This window comes from Ochotona princeps, chromosome 9 (assembly GCF_030435755.1).
Source record: "Ochotona princeps isolate mOchPri1 chromosome 9, mOchPri1.hap1, whole genome shotgun sequence".
Classification (NCBI taxonomy): Eukaryota; Metazoa; Chordata; class Mammalia; order Lagomorpha; family Ochotonidae; genus Ochotona; species Ochotona princeps.
In genome coordinates, this window is record NC_080840.1 from 52,861,571 (window position 1) to 52,887,777 (window position 26,207).

The 26,207-nt window shown below is 41.1% G+C and overlaps 1 protein-coding gene across 2 annotated transcripts in view; it reads left to right on the forward strand.

Annotated features, from left to right (window-relative positions):
• Positions 1-26,207, forward strand: part of SGK3 (serum/glucocorticoid regulated kinase family member 3) — a 125,808-nt gene that overhangs the window by 20,988 nt on the left and 78,613 nt on the right. The window contains exon 2 of one of the 2 annotated variants that reach the window (XM_058668697.1): positions 11,771-11,851. The exons of the other annotated variant lie outside the window; for it this stretch is intronic. The gene's annotated coding sequence lies outside the window, so the exon portion shown is untranslated. The remainder of the gene's footprint in view (positions 1-11,770; positions 11,852-26,207) is intronic. 2 annotated transcript variants of the gene reach the window in all.

Here is a 26,207-nt window from a genome sequence, read left to right on the forward strand (position 1 = left end):
CTCTTCCACTACAGCCTCTGGGCACAATCATCCTATTCTCTACTTCTATGAGGTCAGCTTTTCTGGAATCCACACAGCAGTGCGATCAGACAACATTTGTCTTTCTGTGGTGATCCACATACCAGTCAACTCGATTAGCTGTTAGTAAGGTGCACACAGGGACCCAAACATCACACAGGATCCAGTCAATGCATGCAGTTAGGATTTTGACCCCTAAATATTTTCATAATGCTCAGGAAAATGGAAATTATCAGGCAACTCAGCTTGCAGGCCTGTACTTAGGACTTACCCCAAGTTAGACCGCAGGAGAGCTGCTTTTCTGCAGCAGATGCCAGGGCCAATTGCTGGGACTGGTGGGATGCAACATGCTCACAGGAAGATCCTGATAAGGTTCCTGCAGACCCCTTCCCTGTCCTGGTTCTCTCACAACGCAGTGGTTAGGTCAATGCCTTCCCAGACTCAGCTGCTGGGACAGCTTCTGGCTCCCTGTGGTCACCAGCACTAGGACTTCTGGGGATGGAATTGGAGCCCCTGGGGGCTGGTTCAGAGGCTGGGCTGAGATGAGGGCTCCTCTCCTCCTGCAGCTGGCTAGGTAGGGGAGAGTCAAGCATGGGGGCTTCATCAGAGGACATTGGCTCTGGCTCCTGGTGACTCTGAGGTGGCAAGGGTTGAGGGCTGGGAAGGACAGGCTCACTCTAGACCTTACTCCAGTTGAGGTATAACAGGTGCACTCCACTGAAGAGCAAGGCTGTGACATGTGGCTGCAGCCAGAAATGCCCTCTTCTTGCTGTGAGGCTGCTGGGGCTTTCAGGGCTGGCTGTATGGACTTCAGGCTGTGGTAGTGAGTACCTGATTGTGTCACTACTTCAGTGCTTGGCAGCAAGCCAAGACCCGCTAGGTACTCTGAATTTCTGAGCCCTGGAGGGAATCCAACAGTTGCACAAGTGTGACTTTGTTCTTTTTGGCTTCTTGGAAGGGGCTAAACCACCAGTAAATCCTCATAAGTGCTTTTGTGACTCTCAGGCATCCATGGTCAGCAGCCATCCCAGGAGGTCCTTCAGGACTGGACTGATAGGATGTGGCTGCTCATAGAAACCATGCAAGAAGGCCTGGTGTGATAGCCTAGTGGCTAAAATCCTTGTCTTGTATGTGCCGACATCCCATACGGGTGCCAGTTTATATCCTGGTTGCTCCGTTTTTCTGCTGGTAGCCTGGGAAAGCAACAAGGACGGCCCCAAACTTTGGGACCGTGTACCCACATGGGAGACCTGGAGCAGGCTCTTAGCTTTGGCAACTCATCTCTGGCCATTGGAAGGTCTTTCTCTCGGTCTTTCCTTATCTCTGTAATTCTGACTTTCTAATATAAATACGTAAATAAATCTTTGAAAAAAAAAAAGGAAAAGAAAAAGACCATTCAAGACACAGCTCCTCCAGCTTCCTCCCATGGAAGGGCAGAAACACTGCCATAACGGACAGGGTCTTCCCTAAGCTCTTAAAGTCAGCCTTGGAGCCATCATAGCCCGTTTGCAAAAACACTTCTGGGGTTTAATACTCCAGGATCCTATATATAACTTCACCAGTTTTCCCTCAGCCAGTCAGCAGCTGAGACCAAAATCGACTAACTTGTCATTCATGCAGAACTCCAATAGCAAGTTTCTCAGTCAGGTCCCTATGCACCACCTGGTTCACACACAGTCCTTGGCCAACAAGCTCTGGCTGAACAGGGACTTGGCCGTGTCCTGCAGTCTGCTCTGAACATCAGACAGTTCCAGAGATGACTGCTGCTTGCAAGCTCCATCACCAAGAGTGTGTTGTTCCCCATGTATCCCACCTGCAGGAGCAGGATGATGTCCTTTGAGGCAAGGCTCTTGAGAATGGCTGCTTCCTCTCTTCACCTGCATGAGCTGGCAGACTTGCTGTGGTTTTGCAGGAGCAGTTTCTTAGCCATATGCTTCCGAGTTCCACCTGGTAGGTGAGCATCACCATGCCAAAGCTACCCGCCCTGAGCAGTTATCCTGCTTCCTGGTAACTGCCAGGTTTATGGTGAAAACAGATGAAGAAGAGAAAAGCATATATATTTATTTAATGTAAATTGTTCATGTCATGGGAACCTTTATAAGTAAATGAGGACCCAAAGAAATGTTTTAAGCAGTTGTGGAGAAGCATGGTTGAATGAAGGGAGTGTTAACTAATGGTGATAAAGCTGGGGGGCATGTGTGGTGTCCAACTGTCCAGTTTCTTCTGTTCCCTCAAGATGGGAGGATAAGGATGTTCCTTTCTTCTGGGTACAGAAAGACATCTGTGATGTGAGGGTCTCCTGACCTGCTACTGAGAGAGGCCAAAGCAATCCTTCTAGGTTTTATGTTTGTTTAATTTTTTTAAAAAAAAGATTTATTTGATTTTTTTTTTATTGGAAAGGCAGATCAGATTTAAGGAGAGGAGACAGAAAGATCTTCCATCCACTGGTTCACTCCCTAAGTGCCTACAATGGCCGGAGCTGAGGCAATCCGAAGCCAGGAGCCAGGAGCTTCTTGCAGGTCTCCCATATGGGTGCACCCAAGGCTTTGAGCTATCCTGCTCTGCTTTTCCAGACCATAAACAGGGAGCTGGATGGGAAGTTCCAGGACATGAACTGGCACCCATACGGGATCCTGGAGTTTGCAAGGTGAAGATTTAAGCCGTTTAGCCTTTGCTGTAGGCCCATCCTGGTTAATGTGTAACTACCATTTAATCCAATGCTTTTCAAACTGCCAGCTAAGATCCATTATAGGGTTACAGAATCAGTGTAGGGGGGTTTCAGTCAGTATATGAGAAAGTGAGGGAGAGAGAGGAAGAGAGAGAGAAGAAAAGAGAGTAGAACAGAATAGGATGAAATATGAAACATTCATGTGCTACACAAGTCAGAAAAGAAAATGATATTTTGTGAAACTTCATGATATGAAATCTATTTCTTGTTGGTTATGACCACAAGTTTGAAAATCATAGACTTTGTCCTTGTTGCTTCTTGACTTTTTGGGATAGCTAAAGAAGACTGACTTTCTTGTGTCTTTGCAGTGTGCATTATCTTTCAAAGCTACACACACACACACACACAGAGCAATACAGGCTTATTCTTGTTCGTCCTATCCATTTTCTCATTAAGTTTGACTTTGAAAAGCAGAACCAAGAGAAGTCATCCATGTGAATGCAGGAACTTGTCTGCTCATTAGTGCGCAGCGAATCTGTCCAAGTGTGGCCTTGAGCGGCATTCCGGAGGCGTGGCCTGGCTTCCGGAGTGCATCATCCCTTTGTGCCTGGGTGAGGAAACAAGCCAGCAACTGAACCGCCTGGCTGGTGAAGAGTGTCTTTCAGTCTAGATTTTCTATTGTAAACTGTCAAAGAGATGTATTTGGGATCATGAAGTTTTCATATTTGTCCATAATGGATGCAGAACTCATGTTATTTAGGTGGAGGAATTTGGAAAGAAAAATTTCTGAAGTTATGTAGGATGCATTTACAATCTGTCTTTGTTTTGCATTGATATATTTACCCATGAGAACCTAGCAGATTGTATTAATTATGTAGACTATGTTGAATAGGAGACATTTCTGAGCTAAATACACATGACATAGATTAAACGTGGAAACTTAACTGCCCTCTCTTTTCCTATTTCCTTGATTACACCAGCTCACCCTCTCTGTTCCCAGTTGGAGCTGGAGCGTCAGCTGCAGGACAGCATACTTAATTAGGGCCTGCAGCAACTCAGCCTGAGCCAGTGAATGAGAAAGGAGAGTCGTGCTTCAATGTGTCTGAAGCCAAATTGGTTTACTTATCTATTGTTTCCGTGTATCACAAAAGAGACCAGTTTAAATAGTCCTTGATCCTACATAAGTATCATTTTATATTCTATTATGTATTTATATGCATGTGTGAATATATATATATATGTATATATAGTTGTGAGTTTTTATGTCCTTTGTGGTGTTTTATCTAGTGCATTCTTTTTTTTTTAAAGATTTATTTATTTTTATTGCAAAGTCAGATATACAGAGAGGAGGAGAGACAGAGAGGAAGATCTTCCGTCCGATGATTCACTCCCCAAGTGAGCCGCAATGGGCCGGTGCTGCGCCGATCTGAAGCCAGGAGCCAGGAACCTCCTCCAGGTCTCCCACGTGGGTGCAGGGTCCCAAATCTTTGGGCCTTCCTCGACTGCTTTCCCAGGCCACAAGCAGGGAGCTGGATGGGAAGTGGAGCTGCTGGGATTAGAACCGGTGCCAATATGGGATCCCGGTGCATTCAAGATGAGGATGTTAGCTGCTAGGCCACGCCGCCGGGCCCTATCTAGTGCATTCTTATCTAGGTGCTCAATTATCCACTTTTATTTTACTATAAATGAGTTATTTCCTTTTTTTATTTTAAAGACTTATTTATTTATTGAAATACAGAATTAGAGGGTGAGAGAATCTTCCATCTTCTCACTCATTGCCTAATTGTTGGTTGCAATGATTGGTGCTAGGTTGTGCCAGACTGAAGTTAGGAGCCTGAAACTCCATCTGGTCTCTCAAAGGGCTGGTAGAGACATAATGACTTTGGCCATCTTCTGTTACTTTCCCAGGTACTTTGGTGTGGAGCTGGATCTGGAAGTTGAGAATCCAGGACTCCAACTGGCACTTTGAGTTGGCATGAGGTGTTGCAGGTGGCAGCTTAGCCCACTGGGTGGGAGCTTAACCCAGAGTGCTGACTGCTGGACTCTTTCATCTTCAATGAAAAGGAAATGGAACCAGATACAGATAACCATATAATTCAAATCTATTTTTATTTGAAGAAGTGATACTTTGGCTGTTTGGAGCTAAGAAACATGAATCTTCAGTAGAAAAGCAACACCCAGTCTTGTTTTTACTACCACCAGTGTTTCTCAAGAAAAGGTTCTGTTTGCAATTCACATTATTCCTTGAAATATTCTACTTAGACTGATATGGGGAAAGACCCTCAGTTGTGAGCTCAGACTTTTCCTATTGATCAGTTTGATGGCAGGTCCTGAAGTGACTGAGAACCTTTGGTAGGCAGAAGAATTGTTGGTTTATAGAATGATGTCGGGAATGTGCCCATAGATTTGGCTTGCGGGGGTACCAAGCTGAACCCTGAACCAATCTTCCAATGAGTCCTGCCCAAGCACAAAGTGAGATGTTGCCCTTTCCTATGCTATTACCTTATAGGTGTAGAGGGCGCTACCCAAAAAGATTTTTTCTGTGCATTCTGGGATAATAAAACAGGAGTCAGAGGGAGCAAGTCTTGTACAGACAGATGCCACTCTTGGAGAATGAGTAATGTATCGCAGGGTCAGGAAGATTGTGGCATTTGCTGGTGACTTTCTGCTCAATCAAGTTATCTGTATTGCTCTCCCCTTCATCCTTAAAGGTAGAACCCACTTCCTACCACGCTAAGTGAGCACACCAGATATTTCCCAGTCTCCTTGCAGCGAGAGGAGGGCATGTGACACTGTCCTAACTACGAAGAAATATGGGAAGTCTGCTATAATCTTCCAGATAAGATTTTCCTCCCTGCCACGAAGATGATGTGACAGGCTAGTTCTTCTTCTTGCCTCATTTGTTACAGGAATTTGCAACTGGATCTTTTTCTCATGGGTAGTGAACAACCATGACACAGGTAAGGTAGACTGTTGGGTGGGGGATAGTTGACCAAAGCAAGAGTAGACTTTATTGAGAAACTGAGACTTCTGCTTGCCAGGAGAGGTACCAAGAGAGGATTCTGTCAAGCCCTCAGTATTAGGAGCTTATGTAGGGAGTGCATGTCAGTCGATCAGTTCTTCTCCATAGTTTCAATTTCCAGGAGTGTGCTTTGTCTTTTCCATTTTTCTCGGGTAAGAATCGTGGTTACTGTCCAGTTAGCATATGTTACCTTGCTGAGCACTTGAGACATGTGACCACTGAGGACATGCTGCTTTATGATGTACTCTGGTTTGATATCAGTGCCAGCTTCTTCTAGTTAGTTACCTGTGGCTATGGAACCCACTGTGTTCCCTGTGTATATTTTCTAATATCTTTTGTCTAATCTACAGATGGCAGGTTTTATACAAACACCTGGCCGCTCATTCCCATAGGGACCTTTCTTAATTGCTTGATAATTCTCCTACCATCACCCTGTCTGTGGATGCAGTTACATGAGGGTGTAGTATGTTAGAGCTGTGGCAACCATCTTGCTACCCATGAGGTGACAAGCCCAAGACAGCCCTTAACTCCCTGAGATCACAAGATAGAACTTGGGTCATGAACAACATTAAGTTGTCAAATTGAGCCTAAGTTTTTGCCTGAGATAATGAGTGTTTCTGTTGTCAAGGTGTCTTTTGGACATGTCAGTTGCTGCTTAAAGTATTGTAGCAAGAAGTCAGTGGGCAGGATATCTAGGGGACTGCTTGTCTCTGAACCTGTTTGGGTTCTCTGGCTAAGGCTGCTGCCTTAGATCCTGAACTGAAAGCTCCTTAGGGTAAAGGTCCCCTTATGCAGGACTACACTGACCTCTTTTTTTTTTTAAAAAGATTTACTTATTTTATTACAAAGTCAGATGTACAGAGAGGAGAGACAGAGAGGAAGATCTTTCGTCCCATGATTCACTCCCCAAGTGAGCCGCAACGGGCCAATATGCGCGCCGATCCGATGCCGGGAACCAGGAACCTCTTCCGGGTCTCCCACTCGGGTGCAGGGTCCCAACGCCTTGGGCCGTCCTCGACTGCTTTCCCAGGCCACAAGCAGGGAGCTGGATGGGAAGTGGAGCAGCCGGGATTAGAACCGGCGCCCATATGGGATCCCGGGGCTTTCAAGGCGAGGACTTTAGCCGCTAGGCCACGCCGCCGGGCCCTACACTGACCTCTTTCATCTCCTTTTGTTCCTGTTGCTCTCCTAGTTTCTAGCCCAGAAGCCTGGCAATTTTTTTCCTTGTCTGAAGATATAAAAATGTGGCCCACACGCATCATAATTTATCTGTGCTCTGAATTTCCTCAGGACCCAGGCTGTTGAAACTAAAAACAGACTTCTCTTTTTTCTCCTTCTGCTGCAGCATTTTTTTAATTTGCAAGAAACTGGATGCCTGAACTAGGGAAATGCCAATAGGATGTGTATGTGTCAGATTGAAGGGATGGATTGGAGGAAAGGGGTGCTGCTGGTGGTGGAGAGGATGAGGCAGGCATTAAAAAACCCAGAAGGACAACAGGATCAGTGCAGGATTTTTAGCCCTTATATCCATTTTATAAATTCTACCCTTTATAGATATGCTTGTCATAAGAATTCACAGTATTAATATTTACAGAAGGATGTGAATAAGCATTACGAATAACATTTTAAAACTTTTGAACTTTCCCTTTTAATGACCCATCAAAAAAACAAATCCAAGAAATAGTTTTCATTTGCTTGATTTGTTTATGGAATGTTTTCTGAGCCTGTTGTCATTATATGCAACAGGGAGGAATCCCTGACCTTATGGAGAAACAGCAAGAGTAAAGCAGGGGATGTAAGAAGGCAGTAAGTGCAAGAGAGAAAAGTGCCAGGAGACTCTGTGTATAAATAGGATGTCAAGGTGCCTTGAAAAGTGAGGGATCTGAACCCAGGAGATGAAGGCTGCAGAGACAGCTGGAGTGGGGCAGCCAGGCAGAAGGAACAGTAATTGCAGACTCTGAGGCAGGAGAACCAGCAAGAACAAAAAGAGAGAAAGAGAGAGAGAGAGAGAGAGAGAGAGAGAGAGAGAGAGAAACACGAACATGATCATTCATCTGTTGGCTTAGTCCCCAAATAGTTGCAATGGCCGGAGTTGGCCCAGGCCCAAGCTCACGACCTGGAGCTTCTTCTGGATGCAGGGACCCGAGCACTTAGACCATCTTCTGCTGCTTTTCCAGGCACATTATCAGGGAGCTGGATTGGAAGTGGAGCAGCTGTCACCTTTATAGCTTAACCTGTTGTGCCACAAGCCTAGCCCCCTGAATGTCTGTACCTGGGAGGGAAGTTCCTGGGAGTGTAATATGTTGGTGGATCACATCTGCTTCACAAGTGTATTAATTGCAGTGATTCAGTGATCTCTTCAATTCAGTGGCATGCTATTAGCAACACTGAACATTCAAAGGAATACATGTGATTGTTTTAGTATTTTTCAATCTTATACACTGATTTAGGGACGAGGTAATGGATTTGAAAGTGCTTTGTGTAATGAGGGATACAAAGTAAACACTTTACGAATGTTAGCTGGGACCAATGTGTCTACCATGGTCTATACTATTTAGTGGCTTTGGTGAGGGCATTTCGAAGACCTGTGTTTTAGTATTAGATCTGCTTCTAACTTAAGCAACCCTTAGCAAGTGAGGCTTTCTTTGATTATAAATTACTCAAAATTTCTTTCACTTCTAAAATTTTATTAAATGTGTATTGAAGAAAATAAGTTTAAATAAAGATTATTCTTTCAATGGAGATGGAAGTTTTTGTTGTTGTTCTCAACTTTTACAATTTTAACTAGGGTACACTGCATGAATAAGATTCTTTATTGCATTATCTAAAACCAAGCAGTGATTTATCTGGAAACAAAGAGTTTCTTTGCAGTGTCATTTAGCTTGGCATTGCCATGAATTCAAGAATTATTCTACATGAATCAGAGAACAGTAAAGCAGTTGTACTTAAGTTTAGAGTTCCACACAGTCATTCACCAGAATGAATTGAGGTGAACAACTACTTCTAACTTAATTTGCAAAAGTTCTAAAATGTACTGGTGGAATTTGCTGCAGGAATTACAGTGAAGAAAAGTTTGGAAATACAGCAAAAATTAGGCCTGGTTGTTGAGGGAAATATCACTGGCTTTTATTGTACTTGTCATGTGATTTCTAGTTAAAAATTAATGCTAATGTAAATTTTATGAGCATTTTTACCATTTTGAAATAATGTACAGTGTACAGTTGCAGAATGGATCACCCTAATTCATCACTTCTATTTTGAAAGAAAGACAATGCCTGACTTCAAATAATGGTATTATTTAAAAATTCTTAAAATTGTGAGAGCTAAAATATTTTCACCTGTATTATACTTTATATATTTGTATATGTACTTATACTTTATATATTTGTTTGACATCTCCTGTGGAAACAAGCAGACAAGTTATCCAAATGTGGGGTGGGTTTTTAAAGAAAATATTCTACTTTATTATTATAATTATTTTATCATAATTTTGTATGTACTGCTTATGTACATAGTTCAAGGGTTTTTTTTTTCAATAAAATTGTCATATTTAAGCAGTCTACTTATTTTCTTGAAGGTATGTTTATTTCCATCTGCTTGAAAGGCAGATGGGGCCAGTGTTGTAATGCAACAGGTTAAGCCATGCCTGCATCCCATATGAACTCCAGTTCAAACCCCAAATGCTACCCGCTAATGTGCCTGGGAAAGCAGTGGAAGATGGCATAAGTGCTTACACTGCTACCACCCACAGGGGAGACCTGGATGGAGTTCCAGGCTCCCGACCTTGAGCTGACCCAGCCCTGGTCATTTATGGCCAAACTGGGGAGCGAACCAGTGGATGAAAAAATTAATCTTTCTCTCTCCACCCTCTCCTATCTCCTTCGCTCTTCTGTAACTCTTTCAAATAAGCTAATCTCTCTTTTTAATTTTTTATTTTATGATACAATTTCATAGGCTCTGAGATTTCCCTTACCCCTGCCCAAACTCCCTCTCTCTTCACTGATTTCCCCCATATTTTAACAATAGTATAAGCCTTCATAAGCAGTCATAAGTCCATCATTCTGCTACCTAAGTGTATCCTGACGTTGTGGTTATGGACAATGGCAGACATTTCAGCCTCCTATTGTTGAGATATATTTAACAGTTTTATTGGTAGTCCATCTTTGGTTTGGGAGTAGAGATGCATATTGCAATGAATCTTCTTGAGTGATAGTTCTATTACACAGTTACTACATTCCCTTAAATGAAAAGCCATATAACAAAATCAACAACAGGAATAAAGTTTAAAAATTTACAATGCCATGAAGTTAAATAATTCTCTATTGAATGACTAATGCATTGGTGAAGAAATGAAAAAGAAAACAAAAAGCCTACCTGGAGAAAATGATGCTACTGTATGACCTGTGAGTCACTGAAGAACTTAGTAAGAGAAAATAAACTGTTTTGCAGAAGTGAAAATAAAACCAAAAATATAAAAAATCATGAGTTGCAACATAAACAGTATTGAAAGGGCTATTGGTCTTATAATGAAGGTTGCCTTATATTGGAGAGAACATACGATGTTTGTCTTTTTGGGATTGACTTATTTCACTGAACATAATGGCCTCTAGTTGGGACCATTTGGTGGCAAATGGTAGAATTTCATTCTTTTTAATGGCTGGGTAGTATTCCATGCAGTGGATATATCACAGTTTCTTTATCCACTCCTCTTTTGATAGGCATCTAGATTGTTTCCATGTCCTTGCTTTTGTCGATTGTGCCGCTGTGAATATAGGGTTACAGATCTCTTTCTCATATGCAGATCTCATTTCCTTTGGCTATATTCCCAGCAGTGAAATAGCTGGCTCATACTGCAGGTTTGTCTTCAGTTCTCTTAGCACTCTCCATGCTAATTTTCATAGTGGCTGTACTAGCCTGTACTCCTACCAACAGTGAGGGAGGGTACCTTTCTCCCCACATCGAGGCAGCAGGTGTTGTTAGCAGAGTTCTGAATATAGACCAACCTCACTGGAGTTAGGTAGAACCTCAGTGTAGTTTTCATTTGTATTTTCCTGACAGTTAGGGAGCCTGAGCATTTTTTTCAAATGTCTATTAGCCATTTGAATTTGTTTTTTTCAAAAGTGTTTGTTCATTTCCTTCACCCATTTCTTCACAAGGTTGTTTGTTTTACTGTCACTGAATTTCTGAAACTTAAAAAAAAAGGCGGGAACGGGGAGAGATTCCATCTACTGGTTCACTCCTCTAAATACTCCCAACAGCTAAGGCTGGGCAAAGAGAAAACTGAAGGCTGAACTCCATCAAGATCTCCCATGGGTGGGGGTGGGGTAGGTACGCAAGTACTTGAGCCATTACCTGTTACCTCCATGGGCGTGCATTAGCAGGAAGCTAGATAGAAAGCAGAGTGCAGCTGGGACTTGAGTCAGCACTTGATGGGGAATGTAGGCGTCATAAGCTTTGGCCTAACCCACTGCCATAATGTGGCATAACCCACAGTGTCCACCCTCATGGTTTAGTTTTAAAAGGAGGAAAAGTGAGAAACAAGTTGTGAAATAATAGCTTAAGTAATAGATAGTGGTTATGAGTCATTAGGGTTGTTGTGTAAATATGTACAGAAGCAGAAAAAATCCATCTGAATTATGGCTCTCTTAAAATGTTAAGTTTCCCATGTACTTGATAAAAGTGACAGTTGTCCCTAACTTCCCATGAAAACACTGTTTATAGAATCCTCCTCAAATATAATTTGTGGATACTGAAGTTCCTACAGAATTTGCATATGACCCATACACATCCTTCCATGTACTGAAAATTATCTCTAGATTGCTTGTCATAGTTAATACAATATGAATATTATAGAAACTGTTAGTATGCTATATTATTTAGAGAGTAATGCTAAGAAAGTAAATCTATATATTTTGCACAGATGTAACCGTTGTGGGTCTAACTACATGATACAGGGATGAGAAGGAATGAGTGTTCCCCAAACTGAAACACTGCCCCTCTGCTTGGGTTTCTTCTGAGTACTTCAGTCCTAACACACATCATATTGGAATTATCTCTTCCAGATGGCTTTATACTCTTGCAACGCATAAGGAATTTTTGAGCTCCCTAAGACATGTTCAGTGAACTTCTTCTCATCATCAGAGGTAGGAGTCATAGCTGTCATAATTGTTTATTGAACAGGCATCTGCCTAGAGGTTAGGATACCTGTGTCTCAGACTGGAATGTCTGGGTTTGATCCCTAGCTCCAGATCCTGTTCCAGCTTCCTGCTAAAGCAGATCCTAAGAGGCAATGGTGATGGTTCAAGTAATTGTGTTCCTGTCACTCACAGGGGTGTCTTGGACTGAATTCTAGGCTTTGTTCTTAGCCTAGCCCCAGCTGTCATGATTATTTGGGGAGTGAACCAGCAAATGAGACTTCTCCCTTTCCATTCCCTCTTCTCCTCCCCTTCTCAAATAAGTAAAAAATTTAAAAATTATTTATTGATACAGAAACATTAATAAAGTAACAAAAGAATAACCAGAGTGTGGTTTGATGCTATGAAAATGATATAACTTGTTATTTCACACAGATTCTTCTCCACTTGTGATTAAAATAGCCTTTACTGTACCAGGAAACAAATGCACCCATGTGCCGTAGCTCTCAACAATTCATCCTTACATTTTAGGATATAATTCACACAGTTTTGTTATAGTATAGTACAACTCATAGAATATAGTGCACCTCGAGCAGTCATTGCTGAGTTAGTGAATGTTAAATTCTGTCCATGCAGAATTTAATATTCAGCATCTATAGTTTATTCTGTTTGTATGGTCATCTGCTCACATCTTAAAGAACAGGCGAAAAAAAGAAGGAAAATATTTCCCCCGTTTGTATCTTGCATACCAGAAGAGACTAATCTTCTTAAAGTTGTATTTCAATTACATGCCTACCTTTCTTAACCCACAATAGCTCTTTATTAGTTCAAGTCCAGACTCCTCACCTTCAAATTCTTACTTATTCAACCTAATTTCGGGCAGTCCTATAAAACCAGATTGCCTGATTAGGTCAGTTTACTTCTTAGGCTGAAAGTCAGGAGAATTGGCTTGGTTGTTCTTGTTGGAAGCATGTTTGTCTTTTTAAAATCTGGGCTGTTGTATCAGAATATAGAGTTTAACATCATATATTAGAGCACTGAGCAGTCGCTCTGCATTCACCAAATATTTTTTTTATTTTAAATAAATATTTGTTTATTTGAACATACAAAATGACAGCGAAAGAGAAAGAGACAGACAGAACTTCCACCCCCGGTTCATTCCACAAATTGCTCCAGAAGCTTGTGTTTGGCCAAGCTAAAGCCAGAAACCAGGAACTATATACAACCCCTCCCATGTGGTTGACAGGGACTCAAGAGTTAGCACATTCTCTGCTGCTTTGTTTTGTCCACATTAATAGAATGCTGGGACAGAAAGATTACAGCTAGAACTTAAACCAACTCCAGAGTACGGGATGTAAGCTTCTCTAGGACTGGATCAACCTACAGCACCATATCCCTGGCTCCCACTGATAAATGTTCATTGCATCAGAACTGCTTCCATATATAAAACTTATTTTACATTTGAAAATGAAATATTGTAAAGGACCTTATTATTTGAAAAGCAACATTCTGCAACAAAATATGCTAATGGAATCTCAATAAATAATATCCACACGCATCACACTCTTAAATATCAATATTGAACAATTACTAGATTATGTCAAAATTTCATGTCTAATTACAAACATAAAAATGTCAGTATTTATACTAAAAATTAGCTATTTTATATTTAACTATTGTCATTTACCTTACTTAACTACAATTTACACTGTAGTTTACAGAAAAAAAAACCCAAATATGTATGGTACAGTGCAATAGCCTAGTGACTAAAGTCCTCACCTCACAAGTGCCAGGATACTACATGGACACTGGTTCTAGTCCTGGTGGCCCCACTTGCCATCCAGATCCCTGCTTGTAGCTTGGGAAAGTAGTAGGGGATGGCCCAAAGTTTTAGGACCCTGCACCCACAAGGGAGACCTAGAAGAAGCTCCTGGCTCCTGGCTTTGAATTGTCTCAGCTCCAACCATTACTGCTGCTTGAGGAGCGAACCATTAGATGGAAGATCTTCCTTTCTGTCTCTCCTCCTCTGTATATCTGCCTTTTCAATAAAAATAAATAAATATTTTAAAATATGTAAAACATAAATATATGGGTAAATGAACAACTGAAGTCCTATGTTTGAAGTGAATGTTGGGGTGAGTGTTGTGGCACTGCAGCTTAATTCTACACCCACGTACATCAGCATCATGTATAGGCGCTGTTCGACTTATGATTCAGCTCCCTGATTATGGCTGGGGAAAACAGCAAAAGATGCCTCCAGTCTTTAGGCCTCTGCAAAACACATGGGAGACCTGGACAAGCGCCTGACTCATAGATGCAGCTCAGCTCAGCTCAGGCTGCTGTGGTCATTTGAGGAGTGAATCAGTGGATAGAAGATCCTTCCTCTCTATGTCTTGCCTTTTCTCCCTTTAAAATGTACCTTTGATTATAAATAAACAAACCACTAAAGAATACATGGATGTCATTATATCTGAGACTTCCTGCCTACTCATATTCACTTCAGTGTCAGTTTCTCATTTAATTTCATTTTCTTGAATTTTTTTTGTGCTTTATTGTTTCAAATCTTTTTTTCCTAAGTCAGAGGCAAACAAACAAATCATACAATTAATATTTCACCAAATATTTAGTGAGTGTTCAGTGAGGATAGATGCTGTAACTGTGTTTTGGTTTATAAGCAAATATTAAAAATTAAGGGCAAAGTTAGCAGTTTAATCTTGCAGGTAAAACATTGTATCTCCTATTGGTGTACTTAGATTTGAATCCCAACTCCACTTTTTTTTTTAAAGATGTAATGTTTTTATTTGAAAGGCAGATTTATAGAGAAGGAGAGACAGGGAGAGAAAACTTCCATCCAGTGGTTCACTCCCCAGATGGTAGCAATGGCCAGAGTTAAGGTGATCCTAAGTCAGGAGCTGGGAGCCTCCTCTTGGTGTCCATGTGGGTTACAGGGGTCCAGGGACTTGAGCCATCTTTTGCTGCTTTCCCAGGCTGTGAGCAGGGAGGTGGATTGGCAATGAAGCATCCCTACGCTGGTATCTGTATTGGATACTGATGCTGCAGGCAGAGGGTTTGCTTGATACGCTACCTCACCTCCCCACCCTTTACTTTTCCCCTTCCGCCCCATGTTCCACTGTTAATTCCAGATAATGTACCCCTTGGGAGACAGTTGTTAATGGCTGAAATGCTTTGGGTTCCTGCCACCCATGTTGGAGACTTGAATTCCCAGCCTCCATTGCAGCCCTGGCTCCGCCATTGCTGTTGTAGACATTTGGGAACTTGTTCTCTCTTTGCTGTCTGTTGCTTTGGCTCTGGAAGGAAGGATGAAGGGAGAAAGAAAGGAAGGGAGAGAAGGAGGTAGAAAGGAGGAAAAGAAAGGAAAGAAACCATGTAGCTTCTGTTAGCATGGGGGATGTGATTTAATTGTGAAGGCAGGCATTTGCAATCCAGGGGAAAATCTCTTAGCTAAGGAAGTGCCTGCCCCAGGAGCCCACAGCAAGGGCACCTAACCCAGCTGTAGAATCAGCTCAGTGACATCTGCCTGATGTCAAACAAGAATTACAAAAATGCCCAGTGCAACGTAGCCTTAGACACTCAAGAAAGTTAAAAGGTTTATTAAGTTTCAAAAAGTGAGGCAGCTTTGTTGATGGGGCTGTCACAGATTATGGCCACAGGTAACATCAGCTGTTTTCTCTCGAACCACTTCATCTTTCTAGAGAAGCAGCCTCTTGCCTGTCGCAGCGAACCCTGGGCGTGTTCCTGATTCCACAGGTTAGATCAGCTCATTTCCTGTCTGGGATCCGTGCTGCAGGCCCGTAGACTTCCACCACTTTCCCCCTCTGCCTGGTTCTCATTCCTTCATCCGCTGTCTTCATATGATGTAGCCTCTGTCTTCTGTATTTCACCTCTTGTTTTGAGGCCATCTATCAGAAACAGAAAGGGTAAAAAACATCCCTGTGGTAATAGGTTAAAACATTTATAGTATTTAAAATTTTTTTTCTGAACTTGTCAATTGACAAGTGTTCCATTTATGTCCTTATTGAAAAATAAATGGAATATACTAATGTTTCTTCTACAGAGGGATGTAGGGACCTAATTAATCTGTGTTAATACCCTTAGGAAGGGTATTATACCCTTGTGGAAGTGTTTGGCAGCATTCTGTTTGCCAGAAGATAGAGAAAGATTGCTACATAGACTTTAGATTACCTTTTACGGTTTCCCTTTTCAAAATAATAAAGTTTGTTTTTGCCTTTGTAATTTTAGATTTTCGCCAGGCAGTGGTTATTGGTCTCTTATGGCTAACGGCAATACTGAGAGGATGACCTCAGGACATGATTCATAATTCAGAGCCTGCTAAATGTGGCTTTGTGAAGATTCTCAGGTCTCATGGTATGTAGGTGTGAGGTTTATTTTCAAAATAAACTATTTATTCTATAACCTCATTTTGACTTTTTTTTTGCACATGACCACTATTTTTCCATACCTAAGAACTTATGTAAAATTTCTTATGGAGTCATTACTTAGAAATGAAAGATAGCTTCAAGTAGTTTATTATTTTTTTAAAAATATATTTATTTATTTTTATTGGAAAGTCAGGTTTACAGAGAGAAGGGGAGACAGAGAAGAAGATCTGTCTGCTGCTTTACTCCCCAAGTGGCCACAATGGCCAGAGCTGAGCAGATCTGAAGGCAGGAGCCAGGAGCTTCTTCCAGGTCTCTCACGTGGGTGCAGGGTTCCAAGGTTTTGTGCTACCCTTGACTGCTTTTCCAGGCCACCAGCAGGGAGCTGGATTGGAAGTGGAACATCTGGGACACAAATTGGCACCCATATGGGATCCCAGAGCATGCTAGATGATGATTTAGCCACTAGGCTACTGTGTTGGGCCCAAATAGTTTAAACAGCCACATTGTTTTTTGAGCCTATTGGATTGGATGTTTCAGAAGGCCCGGGTCTAGACTCAGGCAAACTGGAGGAGACCAGATCTGAGATGGTGCTGTGTTCTGGAAGAATGATAATATGTAAAAGCATTTAAAAATCCCTTGACTGGTGTGCCATTTAGGGTCATGCTGAAAACTGACTTTTTCAAACTTTTAGATACTGTCAGTCTAGTTATACATGTATTTTTAAATCTGTTGGTTTGTGTCTACTGAAAGCAAATGAGATGTGTATTGCGCACAGGCTAATAGAGAGAACACAGGATCAATGTTGGGCAGGCCTCAGGGTGGTTTCCAGCACCACCACTTTCTAAGAGGACGTGAAGAAATAACTGCGTGTTTCACACTCTACCTCTGTTCAATAGAGCACATGAGACTTTCCTTGTGAGGATGACGGCAGGTTATACAGAGTTCTTGGCACCCTGCGAGCTCCTTCCTAGTGGGCTACGCAGAGCCTCGAACACAATGCTTTTCTTCTCCCTAATTTAAGAGGCTCCGCTGAGTCAAAATTTCCAAGGGGAGGCTGCATAATATAAACATTTCTTCTAATCCTTAGCGGAATTTATTTGGAGATTATCTTGGCATACCTACAAAATACAGCCACCACAGAAATACCATTTTGATTTTTTTGTGCCAAGAAACTTCTAAAGAACTGATGCCTGTCTATGAAAAACAGCAAGGAGTTGCTGGAAAGAATGCCACATTTTTTGAAATAATTTGTTTGCTAACCTGCTCAGGCTGAGAGTATTTCCCAGGGGAATTTGTGCACATGTCAAACCTTGATGGATTCTTCCTTCTAATGCTAATTCTCTGTTCAGTGTGCTGGGCCTATCCTGCCCACAGGGTAGGCTGCTTGTCAACCCTGCGGTTACTGGCCTTCTCCCAGACCTGACTTACTGCTCACTTGTGGGCGAGGGACCCTCAGGCCCTGTGTTCCCCTCTAACATCACTGATGTTACGATCAATAAACTGTGACAAGTAGAAGGAACAGGCTCATCAATTTTAATTTTGAAAGCTGGCTGCATGCTACTGTCATCAATTTGTCTGATATACTTTTACAAACATGGTAGACTCATCAATTTGAAACTCATCATGTCAGGGGTGGCCATTAGGGACTTGTGACTTTGCTATTAAATTACTTCCTATGAAACTCTCAATAGCTCCTCTAAATGGCATAAATGCTTTCATAAAAGAATATTGAAGAAAATATGAGGGTTTAAGGGGGTGAATCCTATACATTCTTTAGTATACTTTTCTACTAATTAGGTGCCTTGGGTTAATTTATGATCCAATGGACAAAATTTGATTTGTTTTTTCTGATAGAAAATTAAGTTGGCTGCTTTTTTGTATTTAGAAGACATAAAATTTAATGGTAAATACTATGTAGCTCTATTTATGTAATTTTTTTGTTCAGTTTAAAGCCACCTTGAACTTTTCTTATTGGAAAAGTAAAATGGGAGTGGGCTTTATGGCACACTGCAGTAAGCTGCTACTTGGGGTACTGCGTGCACCTCATATTTGAGTACTTGGTTTCAGTCCCAGCTACTCCACACTTTGGATGCAGCTTCTTGCAGGTGGATCTAGGAGGCACAAATGATGACCCAAGGAGTTGGGCTCCTGCCGCCAATGTGGGCGATTTGGGTGGAGTTCCTGGAGCCTGGTTCCTGGCTTTGGGAAGTGAACCAGTGTTAGAAGAGCTCTGCCACTCTGCTGCTCAAATAGATAGAGACATCTTTTAAAAGTAAGAAGTCTGATATTCTAGGCACATAGAATAGATTTAGATTTGAATTATTTAAAGTATCTTTGAAACCTATTTACTTTTTAAAAATATTTACTTATTTTTATTGGAAATGCAGATCAGATTTATGGAGAGAAGGAGAGGCAGAAAGAAAGATCTTTCATCTGCTTGTGCACTTCTTAAATAGCCATTATGATTAGAGCTGAGCCAACCCAAAGCCAGGAGCCAGGAGCTCCTTCCAGCTGTTCCACGCAGGTGCAGAGTCCCAAGGCTCTGGGCCATTCTCTGGTGCTTTTCTAGGCCAGAAAGCAGGGAGCTAGATGGGAAGTAGGAGCAGCCACAGCATGAAACAGCTTCCATATGGGATCCTGATGCTTGTAAGGTGAAGATTAGCCATTGAGCCATTGTACCAGGCCCTTACATCTTACTTTTAAAATACGTATTTATTGGGCCCAATGTAGTAGCCTAGTGGCTAAAGTCCTCGCCTTGAATGCGCCAGGATCCCATGTGGGTGCCAATTCTTGTCCTGGCGGCCCCACTTCCATCCAGTTCCCTGCTTGTGGTCTGAGAAAATAGTCAAGGATGGCCCAAAACCTTAGGATCCTGAAGAGGCTCCTGGCTCCTGGCTTCAGATCGGCTCCAGCTCCAGCCATTGTGGTCTCTTGGGGAGTGAAATCATCAGATGGAAGAGCTTCCTGTGTCTCCTCCTCTCTGTACGTCTGACTTTCCAATAAAAATAAACAAATGTTTAAATATTTATTTAGTTAGTTAGTTATTCATCTGAAAGGGAATGTAAGAGGGAGTGTAAGAGAGGTCTCCAATCCACTGGTTCACTTCCCCAATGATCACAACAGGGCCAGAAAATTCATAGTATATGTGTATAATAACAAATACACCGTGTCTAACCCATATATTATAGTTCTCATGTACTTGTCCCAGTTTAGTTCATTTTGTTTCATCCTCTGAGAAAATACAATAAAATTGTGTTTGTTATCTCCTTGGTTTTTTGTAAAACTGATTTTTATGACATTTGTACTTTTCCCTAACTAGTACAGTAGTGAAATTTTTCTGAAATTTAGAAAGGGGCAGTGATTCTAACATGGTAATCGCTTTTCCATGGTAATCGCTTTTATGTGTTGATGTGTTCATGGTGGCCCTTTTATTTCCACTTCTGTATAGTAATCCATTATATTCCTATCACAACGCAGTGATCTGTTCATTTCTCTCCTGAAAGATGTTTGGATATTACTAGTATAAATATTAACTTATGATATATGTCCCATGGTGAATGTGAATGAGAATGGAATACTAGACCAATTGCTAATTTCTGAATTTCATATGAAATGAAATTTGTTTTTTTTTCCAATGTAAGATAATTGCCTGAAATAAAAATGTGATTTTTTTGGTATCAATTTTAGCATTTCTAGGAAAATTAATTTGGTTTTGAAATTAAGAAATAATTTATTTATTAAGGAGGGTTTGAGGTTAAGATAATAGGTTCAAATAAATGATTTGATATGTTTGTATCAATTTTAGCATTTTTAGGAAAATTTGTTTTTGAAAGTAGGAGACAATTGATTTCTTCAGAAAGGTCAGGACTTCTGGATATTTTAACCATCTTTATAGAGAGAGGTAGCAATATGAAGATGTGAGACCTACAGATAGTCAATTCCAAGCTTTAGGACTAAGACTGGGGGCAATTATCTTTGTCTGGAAGTAGAAATGCATACCACACTACATCCTCACATCTGGATGTTAGTCTCCATTTCACAGCTACTGTACATCTCCTTAAATGAAAAGTCATGATTCAAAATCAACAATAGAAAGAAAAATAGTAAAGAAAAGCTAAAAGAATTTGCTTCTTCCAAACCTGCCCTACAAATGATACTTTAAGAAGTTCTCTTGACAGAAAAGAGGAATAGCACCTACCAAAACCAAAGGCAAACAGGAAGCACATCCCAGTAAAATGACAACAGAAGACTAAACCAATGAACAACCCATTCCTAAAATGACAGGACCAAAGTAACACCCATGTATATTAAACTCTGAATGTAAATGGCTTAAGCTCAATCAAACATCATAGATTAGTACACTGGATTAAAAAACAAAACCCATCTGCTTATTGGCTGGAGGAGACACACTTCAACAAAGATCAGCGGAAACTATGTCACATGGGTTTTGTTGTTTTCTGTTGTTTTCATCTCTTCAAAACACTTCCTTCTGATTAAATCATTCAATGACTCGTAGATCATGCAGTGGCATCATTTTCTTCAAGAAGGTTCTTGATTTTCATTTCTTCAGCTACACATTCGTCATTTAGTAGCATGTTATTTAACTTCCTAATGTTGTTAATTTCTTTTTTCTCCCGGACGTTGATTTTGTTTTGTGGCTTTTCATTTAAGGGGATGTATAGTAGCTGTATAATGGAGACTGTCATATCTAGTAACATGTCATTTAACTTCAGGCATTGTAAATCCCTACATATACATTTTTATAAGTAATTTTTATACATATTTTTTCAGCATTTAGAAGAAAAGGAAAAATGATTCATTATGATCTTCCTAAAATATTGTTCTGTTTTTGTATTTGAGTTTCACAAGAAAGGAGAACTGCTTTCTTTGTCCTTTGAATATTTTTTGAAATACTCATATGTCATCACTTTTGGAAACTTCTTATTCTGAGAACATTTGGCAATCATTGATCACATCTTGTGATTATTTTAATGAAATTAAGGCATGGCATTTAGAATTATGTAAAACAACACATGGATGGTGACTTGAATTGACATGTACACTTTAAAAGTGTGAATATTTAATATTGGCCTACTTCATTATAATAGAAATGGGGCTGATATTGTGGTGCAGTGGGTAAGCCACAGGTTGTTATGCTGACGTACTCTCCCATACTGAGATCCCGGAATTCTGGCTGCTCTGCTTCTGATGCAGCATCCTGCTGATGCACCTGGGGAGGCAATGGAAGATGCCCCAAGTGCTCGGCCTCCTTCCATCCATGCGGGAAATCTGAATCCTGACTTTAGCTTGGTCCAATCCTGGCTGTTGCAGGTATTTGAGGAGTGAATCAGTACAGGGGAAATCGCTTTTTCTCTCTCTCTCTCTCTCACTCTGCCTATCAAACAATAAGTACATAAATACATAAATAAAATAAATATTTTTTTAAAAAAGAACAAGTATGGGCCCCACGTGGGAGCCTAGTGCTAAAGTCCTTGCCTTGCACACTCTGGGATCCCACATGGCCACCGATTTCTATCCCAGTAGTCTCGCTTCCATCCAGCTCCCAGCATTTTTTTTTTAAAGATTTATTTTTTTTTAAAGATTTATTCATTTTATTACAGTCAGATATACAGAGGAGGAGAGACAGAGAGGAAGATCTTCCATCCAATGATTCACTCCCCAAGTGAGCCGCAACTAGCCGGTGCGCGCCGATCCAAAGCTGGGAACCTGGAACCTCTTCCGGGTCTCCCACGCAGGTGCAGTGTCCCAATGCATTGGGCCATCCTCGACTGCTTTCCCAGGCCACAAGCAGGGAGCTGGATGGGAAGTGGAGCTGCCGGAATTAGAACCGGTGCCCATATGGGATCCCGGGGCTTTCAAGGCGAGGACTTTAGCCGCTAGGCCACGCCGCCGGGCCCGAAAGATTTATTTTTTTTTTATCACAAAGTGAGATATTCAGAGAGGAGGAGAGACAGAGAGGAAGATCTTCCATCCGATGATTCACTCCCCAAGTGAGCTCAACGGCCAGTGCTGTGCCGATCCAAAGCCAGGAGCCAGGAACTTGTTCCAGGTCTCCCACGTGGGCACAGGGTCCCAAATAGCATTGGGCCGTCCTCAACTGCTTTCCCAGGCCACAAGCAGGGAGCTGGAAGGGAAGTGGAGCAGCCGGGATTAGAACCTGCGCCCATATGGGATCCTGGCGCATTCAAGACGAGGACTTTAGCCGCTAGGCCATGCTACCTGGCCCCCTCAGCTCCCTTCTTGTGGCCTGGGAAAGCAGTCAAGGATGGCCCAGAGCCTTGGGACCCTGCACCTGTGTGGGAGATCCTGAAGAAGCTCCTAGCTTCAGATCAGCTGAACTCTGGCTGTTGTGTTCACTCAGAGAGTGAAACAGCTGACGAAAGATCTTCCTCTCTGTCTCTCCTCCTCTTTGTATATCTGACTTTCCATTAAAAATAAATAAATCTTAAAAAAATAAAGGACAGGTATACCATTAAATAATTGACTGAGATGTCAATGACAAAGGCTATCAACTGTGCATTAGATTGGGCTGTGAGAAGCACCTATTGCTGTGTGCCAGTAAGTTTAGGTCAGTAGTAGAAGCTGATGATTTTTTATTGAGGCGTGAATAGTAGAGAAGGAAGAGAAGATAGCACATATAGTCTGTTCATTCATTAGAGCTTACCTAGGTGAAGTGTGGGACTTCAAGGGTTTCCTGGAACACAGGGCTTTTTCTTGATCAAACTAGACAGTCCTGGGCAAACTGGGCAATTGTAGGGTCATCTACAGTACATGTCCAGCATTCATGCAGCTTCGGAAGCTGTAAGGGAATCGAGAAGCAAAGAGAGAATTATTATAAGATGATGATTTAGGAAAGAAGGAAATTTAGTGAGTCTTGGAACACCCTCTACATTGCAGATGATCAGAGAGAAGGCTTCAAGGAGAAGCTAACAAGGTTGAAATGAATCCGGAGAAAGGAATAAAGAAATGGGGGGGACAGAACATTGCAGGCAGAAAAGCGTGCCATGCATGTTTTTTTGTTTGTTTGTTTGTTTTTTAAGAGAAATCCAAGTTGTTTTTTGTGTTTGTTTTTCTAGAAAGAGGAAGTGGCTAAAGAGTCCTGGAGAAGGGAGCCCAGGTGCAGATACCACAATTCTTTGAGGAAGTGGGATATGATGGAAGTAAAGCTGATGATGTTCCCGTTTTTAAGGAGGCTAGGGCTTGGATAGAGGGAGAAAAAGCAGGTATGAATTTCAGTAGAGAAATCACAGGTTTCTGCGGTGATCAAATGTGATCACGTTAGGTTAAAAAAATCTGAAAATTACAAAGCATTAGAATAAATAGCCAACATTTTCTGATAAGTTGCCTTGTTTTAGGTGCTAAGTATGTTGTCAATATTATCACATTTAGTTATTACAACCAATACAACAGGTAAATATCATTATTATTTCCATTTCAGAGGTGAGAAAACCTAAGCTTAAAGAAGTTAAAATTTACCCAACGTTACACATTTCCTAAAAATTGGAAACTCATACTCTTAACCTCTACATTCAGTGCCTTTCAGTCACCTCTCACTGTATTAGTAGCCCAAGATGAAAAGACAGTAACCAAGGAAGAATCTCCTGCAAAGTCACATAAGTAATCAAGATACAATTAGGCAGATGCATAGGAGAAAACAAGTAGAAATAGATACTCCAAAAATTGCTGAGACTTAGCTATGTATATATTTTTCCAAGTTTACAAAATTAAAAAACAAAGCAAAAGAAAAAAAACCCCTCTATGCCTACAAAATATTTTGGCTATTTACTTGTATTTAAAATTCAAATTTGCTATCTCATGAATGTCACTTTTTAAGTTCTAACCCTCCCACAAGATTATCAAAAGTGGTTGTGGACTTCATTTGCTCTTATAAGCTCTGAATTGCCCTCATTGCCCTGGGCACCTAGGGAGTTGTGGAGACTCTTTGGAGCTTTGTTTGATGTACAGCCATCTGTTACAATATGAGAGGAAAACATCTGAGGCCCGAGTTGTGGCTCCCAAAGTTTGAGCAGAATTGGCTGTTAAGGGTTGGGATGAACCTACCATCAACCACAGACAAGAATCCCAGCAGAATGGGGTAAAGTTGGTTGTATGTTTGAGGTACAGGTCAAGAATTTTCTGTCTAGATTGTGATCAGTCTTGGCTTTAGGTAATGTCTGTAATACAACTATTGATGGCTCAAGTACTGGATCCCATATGGGACACCTGCATTGAGTTTCTGGCCTTTGGCTTTGGCTCTGCCCCAGTCCTAGCTGTTGTAGGTGAGCATTTGGGAAGTGAACCAGTGCATGAAAGTCTGTTTCTCTCTCACACTCTGTCTGTCTCCCTTACAACTGAAATTTTAAGAATTATGTTTCTTGAGAGATTCGCTACAATGTGGATTCTGAATCCATATCAATACATTTTGTATTCATTTACACTAAAATCCATTGATCGTTGCATTAGTTTCCATAGTTGCTTTAATGTATAAACACAAGTGGTTGGTTTAAAACAACAGAAATTTATCTATCTTAACTGTCTGAATATCACAAGCCTGAAATGAAGTGTTTCCAGAGCTGCATTCTGTTCCTTATCTTCTCCCAGCTTCTGGTGGTTGTCTGTTTTCAACAGGCCTTCTCTTCTGTCTGCCTTTTGTGTGTTTTGTGCCTTACAAAGGCAGTTGTTGGATTTAGGGCTTGCTGTATAATCTGTGATGATCTTATTTTCAATTCCTTTTAGGGAGCCACCATGCGTAATCACTAATGGTTTCAATGGCTTAAAAAAAAAAAAAACACTTTAAAAACGTATTGGAGAGGAGAAAGAGAAGAACCCACTTACCAGTTTACTTCTCAAGGGCTGCAGTGCTTGGGGAGGAGGGGAAAAATCAGGAGCTAGAAGTTTAATCCATGCCTCCCACTAAGTGCAGGAATCCTTCTACTTGAGCTGTCACTGTTGCCTCCCAAGGCCTGCAGGAGCTGGAGCCAGAAGTCGAACCCAGGCACTCCAATGTGAGATACTGATGTTCTAACTGGTATCTTAACTGCTGGTCCAAATGCCTGCCTTTTGAATGAATTTTTCATGCATAAATTGCTTTGTAGTTTCATGCAGCAGTCAGTTGAAAAATATTGATTCACTGGTTTATGTTGATTTTCCAAATGTTTACACATTTCACTTATTAACATTTTAAAACATCACATTGGTTTATATCAAGGAGTAACTCAGAAAATTCTTTTAGTAGACAACAGTAGACACGTTTATGGTAGCAGAAACACTTTTTCCAAAATGTTAAGTTTCTCTTGAAACTTTGAATTTATCATTGCCAAGAAATACAGTGAGTTGTTTTTCTTGATGTGGCAAGCTTACTTTGCTCACTTTTAAGAAAATGTCTGCCAAATACCCAAGTTAGGCAAATACCATACCTTTTTATTCAGCCTTTCAAGAGAAATGGGGTTCTGTGTAAAAGCAGTTGGTTCATTTGGAACTCAGTCATACAAAGGCTTTACCTATGATGGTCAGATTTCCATAAAAGCAGAAGAGCTCTATACTCCCTTTAAAAAATGTGTATTTATTTTCATTTTATTTGAAAGGCAGAGAGAGAGACAGAGATCTTGAATTCACTGATTTGTAACCAAATGTCCTCCCAAAGCCGGAACGTGGAGCTTCGCCTGTGGATAACAGGGACCCAAGTACTAGAGCCTTCACCTGCTGCCACTCAGGGAACATTTTAGCAGGAAGCTGAATGAGAAGTAAAGGAGCTGGGACTGGAATAAGGCACTCTATTGCAGCATGCATGTAACACAAGCAGCAACTTAACTACTGTAACAAATGGCTGCTCCTGGATTTCCCATTTTGCCCTACAAACTATTTCATAAAATGTACTCAAAGTCAAAATTTAATAAGATTAGTAATTTGTATGCCTTTATTAAGGTTGTTCAAAAATGAACCTC